Source organism: Schistocerca gregaria, chromosome X, assembly GCF_023897955.1.
Source record: "Schistocerca gregaria isolate iqSchGreg1 chromosome X, iqSchGreg1.2, whole genome shotgun sequence".
Lineage (NCBI taxonomy): Eukaryota > Metazoa > Arthropoda > Insecta > Orthoptera > Acrididae > Schistocerca > Schistocerca gregaria.
Genome location: NC_064931.1, coordinates 855896334 through 855909296, shown reverse-complemented (window position 1 = coordinate 855909296; position 12963 = coordinate 855896334). Strand labels below are relative to the sequence as shown.

The following is a 12963-nucleotide window of genomic DNA, read 5'->3' as shown; positions in this document are numbered from 1 at the left end:
ACCATATAATGTTTCTGGTCTGGTGTGTATGTATGCTGTTCGTAATATTTTTACTCTCCGTGCAGCTACAAGTAGTCATTTTAAACTTTTATTTTGCGCTGCATGCCGTTTGTTAATATCCATATTACAGGTTATTTACCACGAGGATAATACACATAATGCTGAAGGAAGTCTGTTTTGTTGGTTCTAAACTTCACTATTGAGTAATGTTGCTGTGGATAGTTTGCAAGATGATGTCTCCCTTCCCTCGGACGTGTTGCGTGTGTATCATTTCGTTTTCTCCTATAGCTCTCAAGTACTTGGTAATTTTAGATTCAGTCCAAATTATGAACGGCAGGCTGCTATTCATTTCAAGTGCTTTTCTTGTAAACAGCGTTACGATTGTCTGCGGTGCCTTATATCATAAAAAAGTATATACATCGATTCGGGGCATTTTTCTGTTTTTCCACTTTTCCTCTCAACTTTAATTTTTCCTTAAATTGTTCCTATTCTTTATTTGGGCGCCAGTGACCGCTTGTTCTCTGGTCATAGCTCCGGCAGGCCCAACAAGTTCCTCGATGCCCTCTTCTGTTCTAGTTTAAGCCATTGTACTCTAGAGATCATTGTATCTGCTATTACTAATTTCTAATTTAACTAGAAATGAATCAAACGTCTGATGAGATTTGAAGAAAATTGCTGGAATATTTATTTTTCAGTTGCTAACAAATTTATTCAAGAAAATTCTGTAGGAAGTGACACATTAGCTTCTACAGACTTCGGTTTACTGAAACTCAGAGACAATAACGTGAGAACATACTAAGTTTAAAGTAAAAAAATAACTGAGTACCTACTGGTGCCCTGTATTTGCTATGTAGTTATTAGTGTCGGTGGACTAAATTAATATAGAGGTTACATTGAAACAAACTTTACGCCCTAGACATCTGTAAAAAGAAGCTGGTTTGCATTTAGAATAAAAATTTTCGGCTTGAAGATTCCCAACATCCTGTACGCCTTATAAGCGTCATCTTCAGAGGAAGACATTCTTCTGATCTGATCTTGCCATCACTTCTTCCCTCCTGGAACAAAAAGACCAAAAGACCACGTCACTGAGTTAAAAAATAAATTACACACGAACACAGATCCTCTCTCTCTCTCTCTCTCTCTCTCTCTCTCTCTCTCTCTCTCTCTCTCTCTCTCTCTACCTACCTACCTACCTACCTATCTCCAAAGCGTCTGCATGAACACAGACATGCCGTGATGTATAGAATGACGAGACAAGAGATTGGGAGAATTGGAGGCACACATCAAATCAGTAGAGAAATTCGCTATTTTATTTCTGTAAGTTTGTGAAATTGAGTATTCACCCTCAGATTCTAAGGAAGGAGAGGAAGATTAGGGCCTTACATTCCATCTACGAAAAGGTCATTAGAGACGATAGGAAAACTCTTTATGTGGAAGGATGTGGAAGAAAATCGGCTATGTCTTTTCCAAACGATCCATTCCGAAATTTGCTTTAAATGATTTGAGGAAATACGGAATGCTTTAATCTGACACTGAATGGCCACACAGGGATTTGAACCCAAGTCCTGCTGAATACGAGTCCAGTGGGCTAACCACTGTACAAACCCTCTAGCCATGTTTAGTGACATGAGGAAATTGTTCGCTAGTAACAAACTTGTTGGTTGGTCAGGTTGAAATTGGTTACCTTCTTGGTACTTTTTGCAGTGTTCATCCCGTGTTCGCCAGAAACTTTGTTATCAAGTTCTAAGCCGATTTGTAAAAAAGTGTCTCCGAAAACCATTCACAGCGGGGAAAAAACGTAGTCGACACCGCGGGAATTGTGACAGCATGTGTAATTTCAACAAAGTGACGGTCTAACAGGCGTTATGGAAATCATGAGAGTGCTAGAATTTGAGGTCGGACCATCCTGTTATAATTTCTGCACAAAAGCAGATTAAAAGTATATCGAGCGAGCAGAGCAGCGGATGAAAAGAAGCTACCAAAGAGGCCCACAGAACCACCATGGCCACGAAGGAGGAGGAGGACCTCCTTTTGGATCTGGAAGGATTGCTGTATTGTCCAGGGATCGCTGATTAGAGGTATGTTTAACTTAACTACAAAAAATGTAACCCACAATTTTAAACGCGTTTTTCTCGAAACTGTATCTTTCAAATGGGCGGTAAACATAATTTTAGAACGGTACATACGATTTTGATCGGAATTATGTAATACTTATGCAATGACTGTGACGCGTTCTGAATATTTAACTGAATAGTAATGCTTAAAAAAGTATGGGTCACTTAAATTAGTGACAAACAATAACAGCAGCAACGGACCACGAACCTCTGTTGTAACAATTCCATGTCCAGTACCTCTGTCGGTTTCCATAGTGGACGTTAACAGTGATTCCGTTCGAATGCGTCGCCCATCATCATTCATCATTACACCGAACTACGCAGTATGTCATCGATGATATTACCCAAACTTTGCGTCAGATTCAATACCCAATTTTTGGAAAATTAAACGTTTGCAGTTCTGAACTGAAAATGATCATATTGTTTAGGATTATGAATGCATTGCTGTGTAGCATTTTTAAAACACTGGAAATAATAGATCATTCATTTGTGCCCATCTTCTGAAAATATTTTAATCGAGTCAGGTACTTTTTGTTACAGATTCTTTAAAAAATATTTATTGATTGTAATAAAGTCCAAAAATGTTTCAAATTTTTCTGTTAAACTTAACACACAAACTTAAGTCTCAGTAGTAGTTATGACTTTTCACAATGAATGTGATGTTCAATATTTTGAGGTTCAAGACCCTACTTACGAATTAATACCTTTTTACAAAGTATGTTGTGAGGAAAAGTCAACAATAATACTTAACTAAAGTTGTGTTTCAAAAAAATTGTTGTCGTCACAAAGCACCCCTCCCCCTTAGTAGTACACATTACAAGTTCTGTACCTTGCCTGCATATTAGTACCTCTTTAAAGATAAGTTTTTCGGGAAAAATTAAACGTTTACAGTTTCGAATTGAAAATAATCATGTTTTTTAGGATTTTCCATGCATTATTGCATATTATTTTTAAACTACTGGAAAAAATAGATCATTCTTATAAAATTCTGTGAATCGACCATTTGAAGAATGTGTAAGTCGTTATTCTACAGTACAACATTAAACCTCGCAAACACGTTATTGACTTTCTCAATTTGTGAAGCTCTTTTTATTGAATAAACCATCCAGTTGTTCTGAAATTGAGAGGTTCTATGCGCTTCAGTCCGGAACCGTGCTGCTGCTACGGTCGAAGGTTCGAATCCTGCCTCGGGCATGGCCGTGTGTCATGTCCTTAGGATAGTTAGGTTTAATTAGTTCTAAGTTTAGGGGACTGATGACATCAGATGTTAAGTCCCATAGTGCTTAGAGCCATTTGAACAATCTTCTGAAATTGTAATGATTTGTTTTTCTGTTCATGTACATCACATCTACCAATTTCCGTCACATTCAGATTATTCCTTCACGACGCGTCTTTTTTTTCTGAGAGTGTGTATTTCATTCCTTACGTTTAAACAAATCATTTCACAAAACATTTGACCAGCTTCTTTCGGTTTTTAAATTAACTTCCTAATGTTGTTGGCACAGATAATAGAGGCACTCTCCGATGTTCGGATACTTTATATGCATAGAACGTAGGTTAAAAATATCCGAAATTCATACGAAACTATTGTTTCACGCAACGGGAACAAAGCGACGTCTATCGGTATGCGATTAGGCGTGGTTACTGTAATGACGGCCAACTTTTCTAATTGCAGATCTGACATTATTCCACGTAAGTAAATAAATTGTTCAACGGGGCGACTGTCTGACACTTGTCACAATCACAATATGACGACATGGCTAAATGGATTTTGAAGAACTTCTTGATTTTTCATTATGTTACCATATCATAGTAATCACTGTGAACGTTCAATGGGAGTATCGGTTAATTGCATTGCTGCACCCATTCTTCCAGTTCCTTGCTAGGTATTTCGTTATCTGAACGTTTAGTAGAAGAGAAGTTGTTAAAAGTATGAATTGGATCCTGTTTAGCTCTGCTCTAAGCAATACGTATTGTAATATTGTAATCCCATTAATCGTTGTGAGAGGCTCTACGGCTGCATTATTAGAAACAATGGCTGCATGATGGAGTTCTCTGTTGCTGTGAGAATTTAGTGTAAAATGGCGTTGACATTATGCGAGAGTTATCTTAGTCCTCCAAACACGACATGTCGCTTCCGCAGAAATACTCCGTGGTATTATATTCGGTGGAGAGTAAATTGCTGCAACAGTCTGCAACTGCGTAAAGACGTATCCATTAACGAAGAGTGCTCTCTGTATACCATCTAATCTATTCATTTTCTTTTCCCTGATCTCAGTGCCAGCTAGATGTGCTCTACTTTTCCAATTTCCAACTGGTAAAAAGCCGGAAGTCTTACATAAGTAAACAAGGGTCGTGAAAGCCTAAATTGTATTATTAACCACATAGTTTGCGACTGCAGACTATTTTTTCACTCTAGCTGCTTCCGTTACGTTACGTGATGACCCCACTGGATGGTACTGACATTGAGGTTCCTGCCAAACGCTATCACAGTCGGTTTATTCATGTTGAGTAGCGCCTCCCTGTTTCGTTGTTCGTATCCGTTGATAAACTTCTGAATGTCTGTTATACCTTATAAGTTGTGCATAATGGCAATCACATTGTCTGTGTACACTTGGACAATTGTTTTAATATCTCTAAAGCAAGGCAGAGTGAATTTTCCTTAATAACGGTTCCTTCGTTAGAGCAGATATGGTGGCGGACTGCGGGCATACCAATACGTTATGGTTTTGCTGTGCTATTATGTGGTGACCCTGGTACACCTGCAGCCATCGTTTATTCCATCAGCTGTGATTTCAAAGGTGGAACACAAGGATTGAAAGTGGCTGAAAATGAGTAGGTGGACTTCTGCCTGCGGCTGGTTACATTACTTTATTCGCCCTGCAAGAATGTTATAATTTGATATTTGGCAAATTTGCATTCCTTTACGACGTGATGGATCGAGACTGGATAGTAAAATTTGAACTCTCTCCCTCGGCCATGTGGCAGTTTGTGTTGATAATTTTGGTCTGATATCTTCTAACAGTTACCCTTTATTGGGATCTCGTAAGGATTATATTAATCTTGCAAAATAAAATTACACAGTATTGTTCAACCAGGCAGCTACGTCTAATAAATGTTTTCATTAATTACATAATTTTGCGCTTGGCTAGGCAAACTTACCTATTAATGTCACTATCAAATGTTGAGGAGACCGTCATCCTGTGTTGCCACTGAAATTTAAAGTATGTATATCGTTGTGCGAGTCTCGATTTAGCTCACAGGGCACGTCCCAAAAATATCTTTTGTTTTAGAGGGATAATGAGGTGCTAGATTTGTGACCGGTAGAGTCTATCATCACGGGAGGATTGTGGAAATGCTTCGTGATCTCAAACTGGAATACATTCTTAAAATAGTGCTGCGCACCTTGCGTGAAAGACAATTTGTTGTAAATAACCACACGAAGCTGCCAAAGTTATTACTCTGCAATTAGTTCCTACCTTGAGCGAGACTATTAAAATATTTCATGGTTAATGCAACATGTCCCTAATTTTACAATGCTATCCCTGATTTCTGACCACCTACGGTGGTTAAAATGGTTCCATCATTTACACAATTCACGATTACACTTATTGCTGTGCGAATATGTGGTCCGTATGTATGACATGGCAGTCAAGTTCCAGCTTTGTGTGGTTATTCGCAACAGAATGCCAAATAGGAATCGCTGGAGGGAAGAAAACGTTATTTTCTCGAAACACTATTGAGAAAGTTTAGAGAATTGGCATTTGCGACAGACTGAAGAACGATTCTTCTGCCATCAATGCACATGTCATGTAAGGGCCGCGAAGGCAAGATATGAGAAAACAGGGGACGTACGGAAAAAATAGGCACCCGTTTTTTCCCTCGTTCTGTTTTGAGTGGAACAGGAAAGGGAACGCCTAACCGTGGTGCAAGGTACCCTCCACCATGTACCGTAGGAAGGCTTTTCGAATATGTATGTAGATGCAGAGATTAAGGCGTTTTGTTTGCATTATTTGTTATTTGTCAAAGAAACTGGTAACAGCCTGTCGCCTTAGTGACCATCATAACTTTCCATTTAATATCAGTAGTCATAAGAATGATGTGAAGACTTCGGCTCTAAAAATCAAAATTTTAACGTCAGAAAAAGTTTGGGGAACGACGCCAGAATATGACATTGCATTGGACTCCGTCCGAACAGGCCTGGCAAGGCTGAACGGTACCGACCGACTGCCGTGTCGTCCTCAGTCGATAGGCGTCACTGTATGAGGACATGGAGCGGCATGAGGTTAGCACTCCGCTCTCCCGGCCGTTGTCAGTTTTCGTGACCGTAGCCGCTACTTGAAGTCAAGTAGCTTCACAAGGGCTGAGTGAACCCCGCTCGCCAACAGCGCTTGGCACACCTGAAGGGCCATCCATCCATGTGATAGCCAGGCCCGACGGCGCTTAACTTCGGTGATCTGACGGGGACCGTTGCAACCACTGTGGCAAGCCCGTTGACCATTGTGTTGGGGGAGGAGCTAATTCCATGTGAGAGGGCTGAGTGACATGACTCAAGTTGCAGAAATGCGGATTCCTCTCCATTTTTTTATATTTGTTTTTGTAGATTTGCCTTTCTGTGTGCGTGCTTTGATTAAATAATGATTAACGATTAAATCTCCAGTCGGATGTATACGTGTTGAAATGCGTCTGCGTTTTAGTGCTCTAATGTAGATATGTCTTTTCGTGTTCTTTCTGTTTGTACAAAACGTATGTGAGGCGGAAGGCTTATCTAGCTCACTACTGCATGAAAACCATACTGAGACTGACCAGTAGAGCCGATTCTTTACGATCTTGAGCCGAATCGACATAGCAGTCGCCTCCGCGACATGAAAAAAAAAAAAAAAAAAATGGTTCAAGTGGCTCTGAGCACTATGGGACTTACCATCTGAGGTCATCAGTCCCCTAGAACTACTGAAACCTAACTAACCTAAGGACATCACACACATTCCTGCCCGAGGCAGGATTCGAACCTGCGACCGTAGCGGTCGCGCGGTTCCAGACTGTAGCGCCTAGAACCGCTCGGCCACACCGACCGGCGCAACATGACACTCCTGAATCATTAGTGCATAGTCAAACCGGTGAGTTACTTTTCTTGTTTGGAATTTACACTAAACACGAGTTGTCAGTTAACTATTAACTTGTCCAAATAGTGGTTCTTCTGTGTTATTTTAATGGAGCAAAAAAAATTCAATAATGGCGTGTAGTTTTAACGTTTTGACTCGTATACAAGGTGGTCAGAAACAGACTGAAAATCTTGCAAGGGTGTTGCAAAGTAGTTTGTGCTGAGAAATAATTGTTAAAAAAAAAGAACTGAAACGTTACACCGTTCCCGAGTTAATTAATATTGATGTTAGCCAAGCAAGACGTTGCGTGTGCAAATTCAAGTGGCCTGCCAGAGACGGTCTCGCCAAACGTGTACTTCGTTTGGTTTCCTAAAACCGACAAAGAGAGCGATAAGAAACTGGATATGGGGCAGTTGTAAGGATTAAACCTGAACCAAAGACTGCAGTCTCGGCGCTATCATCTACGCTGTGACACTAACGACACTGATTGTATCTGCCGGGCCGCTTGAATTTCCACTTGCAACTGGCTAACTTCAGTGCTAATTAACACGAAAACATATATATTGAATACTTTTCTTAAAAATTATTTCCCAGCACAAACTACTCTGCAACGTCCTTAGAAGCTCATCAGACTGTTTCTAATCTCTTGTATACTACGTTGTTCACATAATAGTACACAAATCAGATTGTGTACCATCTCCTAGAGTTTAGATTGGCGGAATAAAATTTTGTTTGACGTCATATTCACAGATTTTATGTAAACAATATAAAAATTTAAAGAAAGTGCACTTTGCTGAAGAGGGAACCCGTATTGCATCAATGCTCCGGGCCGCGCCACTACCTTCAACCGGCCACTGTGGTATGGCTTTTTCATGAATGATGTAGAAAATAGGTGCTTCACACGGAGTATTCGGAGATTTCTCTATGGTATGCGTTGCATTCAGTGATTCCGCTGCAAATCCCGCCAGGTTCCGGGGATGATAACTGTTGGATCACCTTCTTGTGTGAGAAGGGGTGAAGTAAACGTTTAGTGTATACAGTTGCGTCACCACACTAACACGCATTAAGAATGCTTGAACCTTTAAAACCTCAGACACGCCGGATTAATATGCACAGTCTTTCCGAGAATACTTTGCCGTTTTCTGCTGCAAAGTAAAATGTTGGTCTGTTATTCTACTCATTTTCGGTAGCCTGTTGATCGTAACCAACACATTTCACGTTAAAGGGATATTATTTACGTATCCGAGACAATTGAACGGAATACAGACGCTTTCTCTATTAATTGAAACATACATTATATCAATATAACACAGTCTCGTGTTACACTATTCTTTAACAAAAGGGCTAGTCAAATACAAGGTTCACATGCAAAGGACTATAGACGCAGACGGTACCGATGTCAAACGATTTACGGAACTAACGGAAAGTATAGTTGCATTCCACTCTCTCTGGAAAACGCCGATTCTCGTTGTGCTGTGGCTAGGAGCCCCACGGGTTGCAGGACCTCCGGACCGCTGTTGGTATATAAAAACACCCCTACAGCATTTTTTGCCTCCTCGGGGTTGGGTGGCGAGAGCGTCAATAGGTGTGTGTGTGTGTGTGTGTGTGTGTGTGTGTGTGTGTGGAGGGCGGCTGAGTCCGAGGGAGAGAATATCGCCTGCCTGGGGCTACGCGTTCCCAGCGGACGGTTTCTTCCGTTGCCAGCAGCAACGCCAGCTCCCACTGCTGACATGACCACACTGTTTCTTTCCGTAAACGAACGCCAACTAAATACGCCTCTCGTAACCCTGGAGGAACGAATCAAAATATAAAAGGAGTATTCAGTGGCTTTATTCAAATACGATGCTACATGACCCGGACTAAGACCGTTATTGAAGTATCTAAAAACACAATGATTTATTTCATACGTGTTAGTCGAAAAGTACTTCATAAACTGCAAATTTTAAACTCAGCTGCTCGATTGATGATTACAAAGGATAGAAGATATCCCAATTTAATAAGTTCGATTACACTTCAGTTGTCTGCACACGCATATAATTTATCTTGGGGTACTTCATTGTGAAAGCATGTGGATATTGTCAGGCAGAAACAACTGCATTTCGAATTATAGTGTTTGAAGCACGATTTCAGGGAATGTGGCCATAGGTTAGAGTCTCACATTCAGCATCCAATGAAATATTTGTGCAAACGATTAGCGTGGTTAGTAAACTAGAGACTATCTAAATCGTACTAGTCAAATGGGACCGGATCCCAGTACGAGTCGAGTATCCTAATTCCGCCCTATGTCGTTGAACTATGTTGCACGTCATTTTAAGAACAGAAGTTGTAAAACTTTTAGACGGCTCTAACATGCTGCTATTTGGGAAAGCCTGCACGTCAGTCGAAAAATCGAAAGCACACGTTCTGCTGAGCTGGCAGTACCCTCCAGACATGTTATAACGTAGATCCTTTATTCTTTTTCTTAACATATGGTGCAGTAAGATTGTAAAGTAATTCCCTTTTTTATAGATATTAGCACGTTACAGTCATCATTCTACGTATCGAATTAAAGAAAATTTTTAATGAGTTAGCTGAGAAGCCATGCATCTTTCAGTTATCCATTTAAAAAAACTGAACACATAATTAAATAATACAAACTAATTCATATAGTGTCACTTCTCAACGTAAACTTAATAAGTGGCATAAGAATATCGGATTGTTCTAGTTGAAATCTGGATTTATCTATTATGGACATAAAACTCTCCTTTGTAATGTTTCCTTCATAATTTCGTACTTCTTGCTTGAGAACACGAGACGTTTTATCCCTCCAGACTGTAGACTTCTGACGGTCGTGAGCAGCTCACCATGACTGCAACTATTAATCGTTGCTTTGCAGTTTTGATCCGTATATGCATTATGATTACTGTGTTGCGTCTTCTGGTGTGACCTTATGTTCTGTCATTACCTGAAAAGCGCTGCCAAGACCCACAATATCACACCTGAAACATCATCACCGTGACAGATAAAAGCAACGTCCGTCCAAAAAGTATCGAGACTGATTTTATTCCTGGCGTACAAGTGACGTGAGCTCAATGACTACGGTGGCAGCTTGAGCTGACTCCGTGCCAGCTATTCTGAGAAGTCTTTCACCGCCACTATAGAATGAAAAGTCGTCGACCCTCGTGAATGGCTTAGCAAGAGGATGAATAACGCTCAGAAACGTCCACTCCAGTGGACGCCACTATAGAATAACACCTAAAATCTTCTGTGTTAACCACAAAGAAACTAAATCAGTCACTTAAGGCGGAAGAGAGAGATGAAATGGCAGAACAGTTAAATACAGGAAGAAATTGAAAGAAAGACAACTCCAGTCGCTTCTGGTCCCGTTCAATCAAGTTCTAAAATTAGTAAAAAAAATGTCTCTGAGCACTATGGGACTTAACATCTGAGGTCATCAGTCCCCTAGAACTTAGAACTACTTACACCTAACTAACCTAAGGACATCACACACATCCATGCCCGAGGCAGGATTCGAACCTGCGACCGCAGCGGTCGCGCGGTTCCAGACTGTAGCGCCTAGAACAGTCATCTGCTCTCAACAGATACAATTAACACACAACTCTCACACACTACGAAGGAAAGATGCCATTATATGCTCGAAGGAAAGAAAATAAATTTTTCAAACTAGGTGGCTGAACCTACTCCTTAGGGTCTCCCAGCCAATCATGCCACACAACTCTACTTACTTTTTATAACGTAGTGTGGATAAAATATATTTGAGCAATGAAATGTGTTCTAAATCCCTGTATCCTGTAGCAAGACCTCCATTCACGACACTGTTGCGTCAACAACCCTCCGAACGCACTTCTCAACCCTTAGCCAGGCAGGCAGCTAGCTGCATGGGTAATTTCGCTGCTAGGGTCAAAATATGACTGAGGCAGCATGGTGCGGACCTCAGTGACGAGCTGAATTACCTCATGCTGGTACCTGACACTGTACCGCCTCTGACGCTACGTGACTGGAGGCGGTGTATGGTCATAACAAAGCTGTGCAAATCTACCACAAATATTAACCGTTTAGACGTATCAATATGTTTCTGTGTTCACCTGTTACCAACACCGAGATAGACTCCACACCAGCCGACGGGCCGATGTCGGTCGCCCGGCCTTGTCTGCATCTAGCCCCAACTCCACTAGCTTTCAGTGTACGGGCAGCTGTTAAATCTGACGCTGGTGGGGACGGAACTAGCGCCATCCGAATAGGGCTGCCGTCAGGGTGACTCCAACCGGCCTCTGAGCGTCTCCTAGCCAGCGTTCTTCACTGAGGCAACACACAGCCACCTGGCGTCCTCAGCTGGTGCCTTTTGCATTGCTGAGGAAGCCACGGCTGCCTGGGGATCGACACATGCCTCTGAGTTGCCATCAGCAATCAGTGTAAGAGACGCTCAACGAATAAAGATTATAAGTGATAACAGAGGTTTTCAGATTTCACAGTCACTAACAAACTGATAGTACACACTCCACGTCCTGCATGGCATCGTGAATCGATCATACTGCCATATAATAGTGTCTACAACCCTGATACTATTAGAGGCAGAATAAGAGTAAGAATCACAGATCTTTTAGTTCCTGTTTGTTTTTCTGCATTGACGCATGTTTCCTTTCATCGCATAATTTATTATCCCCAAAGATCTAATTCATTTACGAACTAGCGGAGTACCCGACGTTGCCCAGGTCTGTGCTTATTTCAGTCCTTTATCAGTCTGTCTCCTTCTTCCCTCTCTGTCCGTTTCCTCCACTCCCCTTTCTCTGTCTAGCTCCTCCACCATCTACTCTCTGTCCATCTGATCCTCCCCCTCTGTCCATCTACTCCTCTTCCCTTTCTCTGTCCATTTCTCCGTCCCCCTCTGTCAATCTCTTCCTCCCTTCTATGTAGAACAGTCGCCTCTTTTTCCTTCTTTGTCTGTTCGTGTCCTTCTCCCTTTTCTCTCTCCCTGTTAACACTCACACCATAACAGCACGTTGCTGGTTATCATCCCACGATTATTTCTTTCCAGATAGTAAGTAATATGTGTACTAAGGTTGGTTGAAACCGGTCCAGGGTTTTAGGAGGAGCTTCGTACCTGCGGCTTTGCCTGCGTGCACACTTGTCACATATATTTAACATATTTCTCTCACATTTGTACACATATTTCATCACTATCTCCAGCGAATTTCACCCTGCAGATTCCCTTTTACACTGTTCAATGTTTATGACGTCATCTTTTTTAAACTATGTGTCGCACAATGATATCATTTTACAGGTACATCCAGTTGTATTTGCGGATACTGTTCGAGAAATTCGTTGCGAGTAGGGTTAGTAGTACAGAACTAATAAATTAAGACATCATGCACGATGCGGCAGTTATTCCCCCATCTTAACGTTTATGACGTCTAATCTCCTCGACTATGTGTTGTACAATCATATATTTTTACAGGTACATTCAGTGGTATGTGTGAATACTGTCAGCAATTTTTTTTTTTTTTTTGCAAATAGAGTTAGCGGTAAATAAGTAATGAATTAAAACGTCATTCCTGATGCGACAGTTTTACTGCATAAACAGCGAAAATAGAGTAGGTGATAAACTTTTTCCCTCTATTCATTTTTCTGGGGCTGTCAGCGAGAAAAAGTCTCGTAAAAGTTTGAAATTATGTGCAAAATTTGCTGCAAGTCACTAAGTGGTCTCATCCTCAACATTGGATGAAAATACACTCCTGGAAATTGAAATA

The 12963-nt window shown here is 41.1% G+C and overlaps 1 long non-coding RNA gene across 1 annotated transcript in view; it reads right to left on the bottom strand.

Annotated features, from left to right (window-relative positions):
• Positions 1 to 656: 656 nt before the first annotated feature.
• Positions 657 to 12963, bottom strand: part of LOC126297878 (uncharacterized) — a 151191-nt gene continuing 138884 nt past the window's right edge. The window contains exon 4 of the long non-coding RNA XR_007552581.1: positions 657 to 1055. This is a non-coding gene — a long non-coding RNA (uncharacterized LOC126297878). The remainder of the gene's footprint in view (positions 1056 to 12963) is intronic.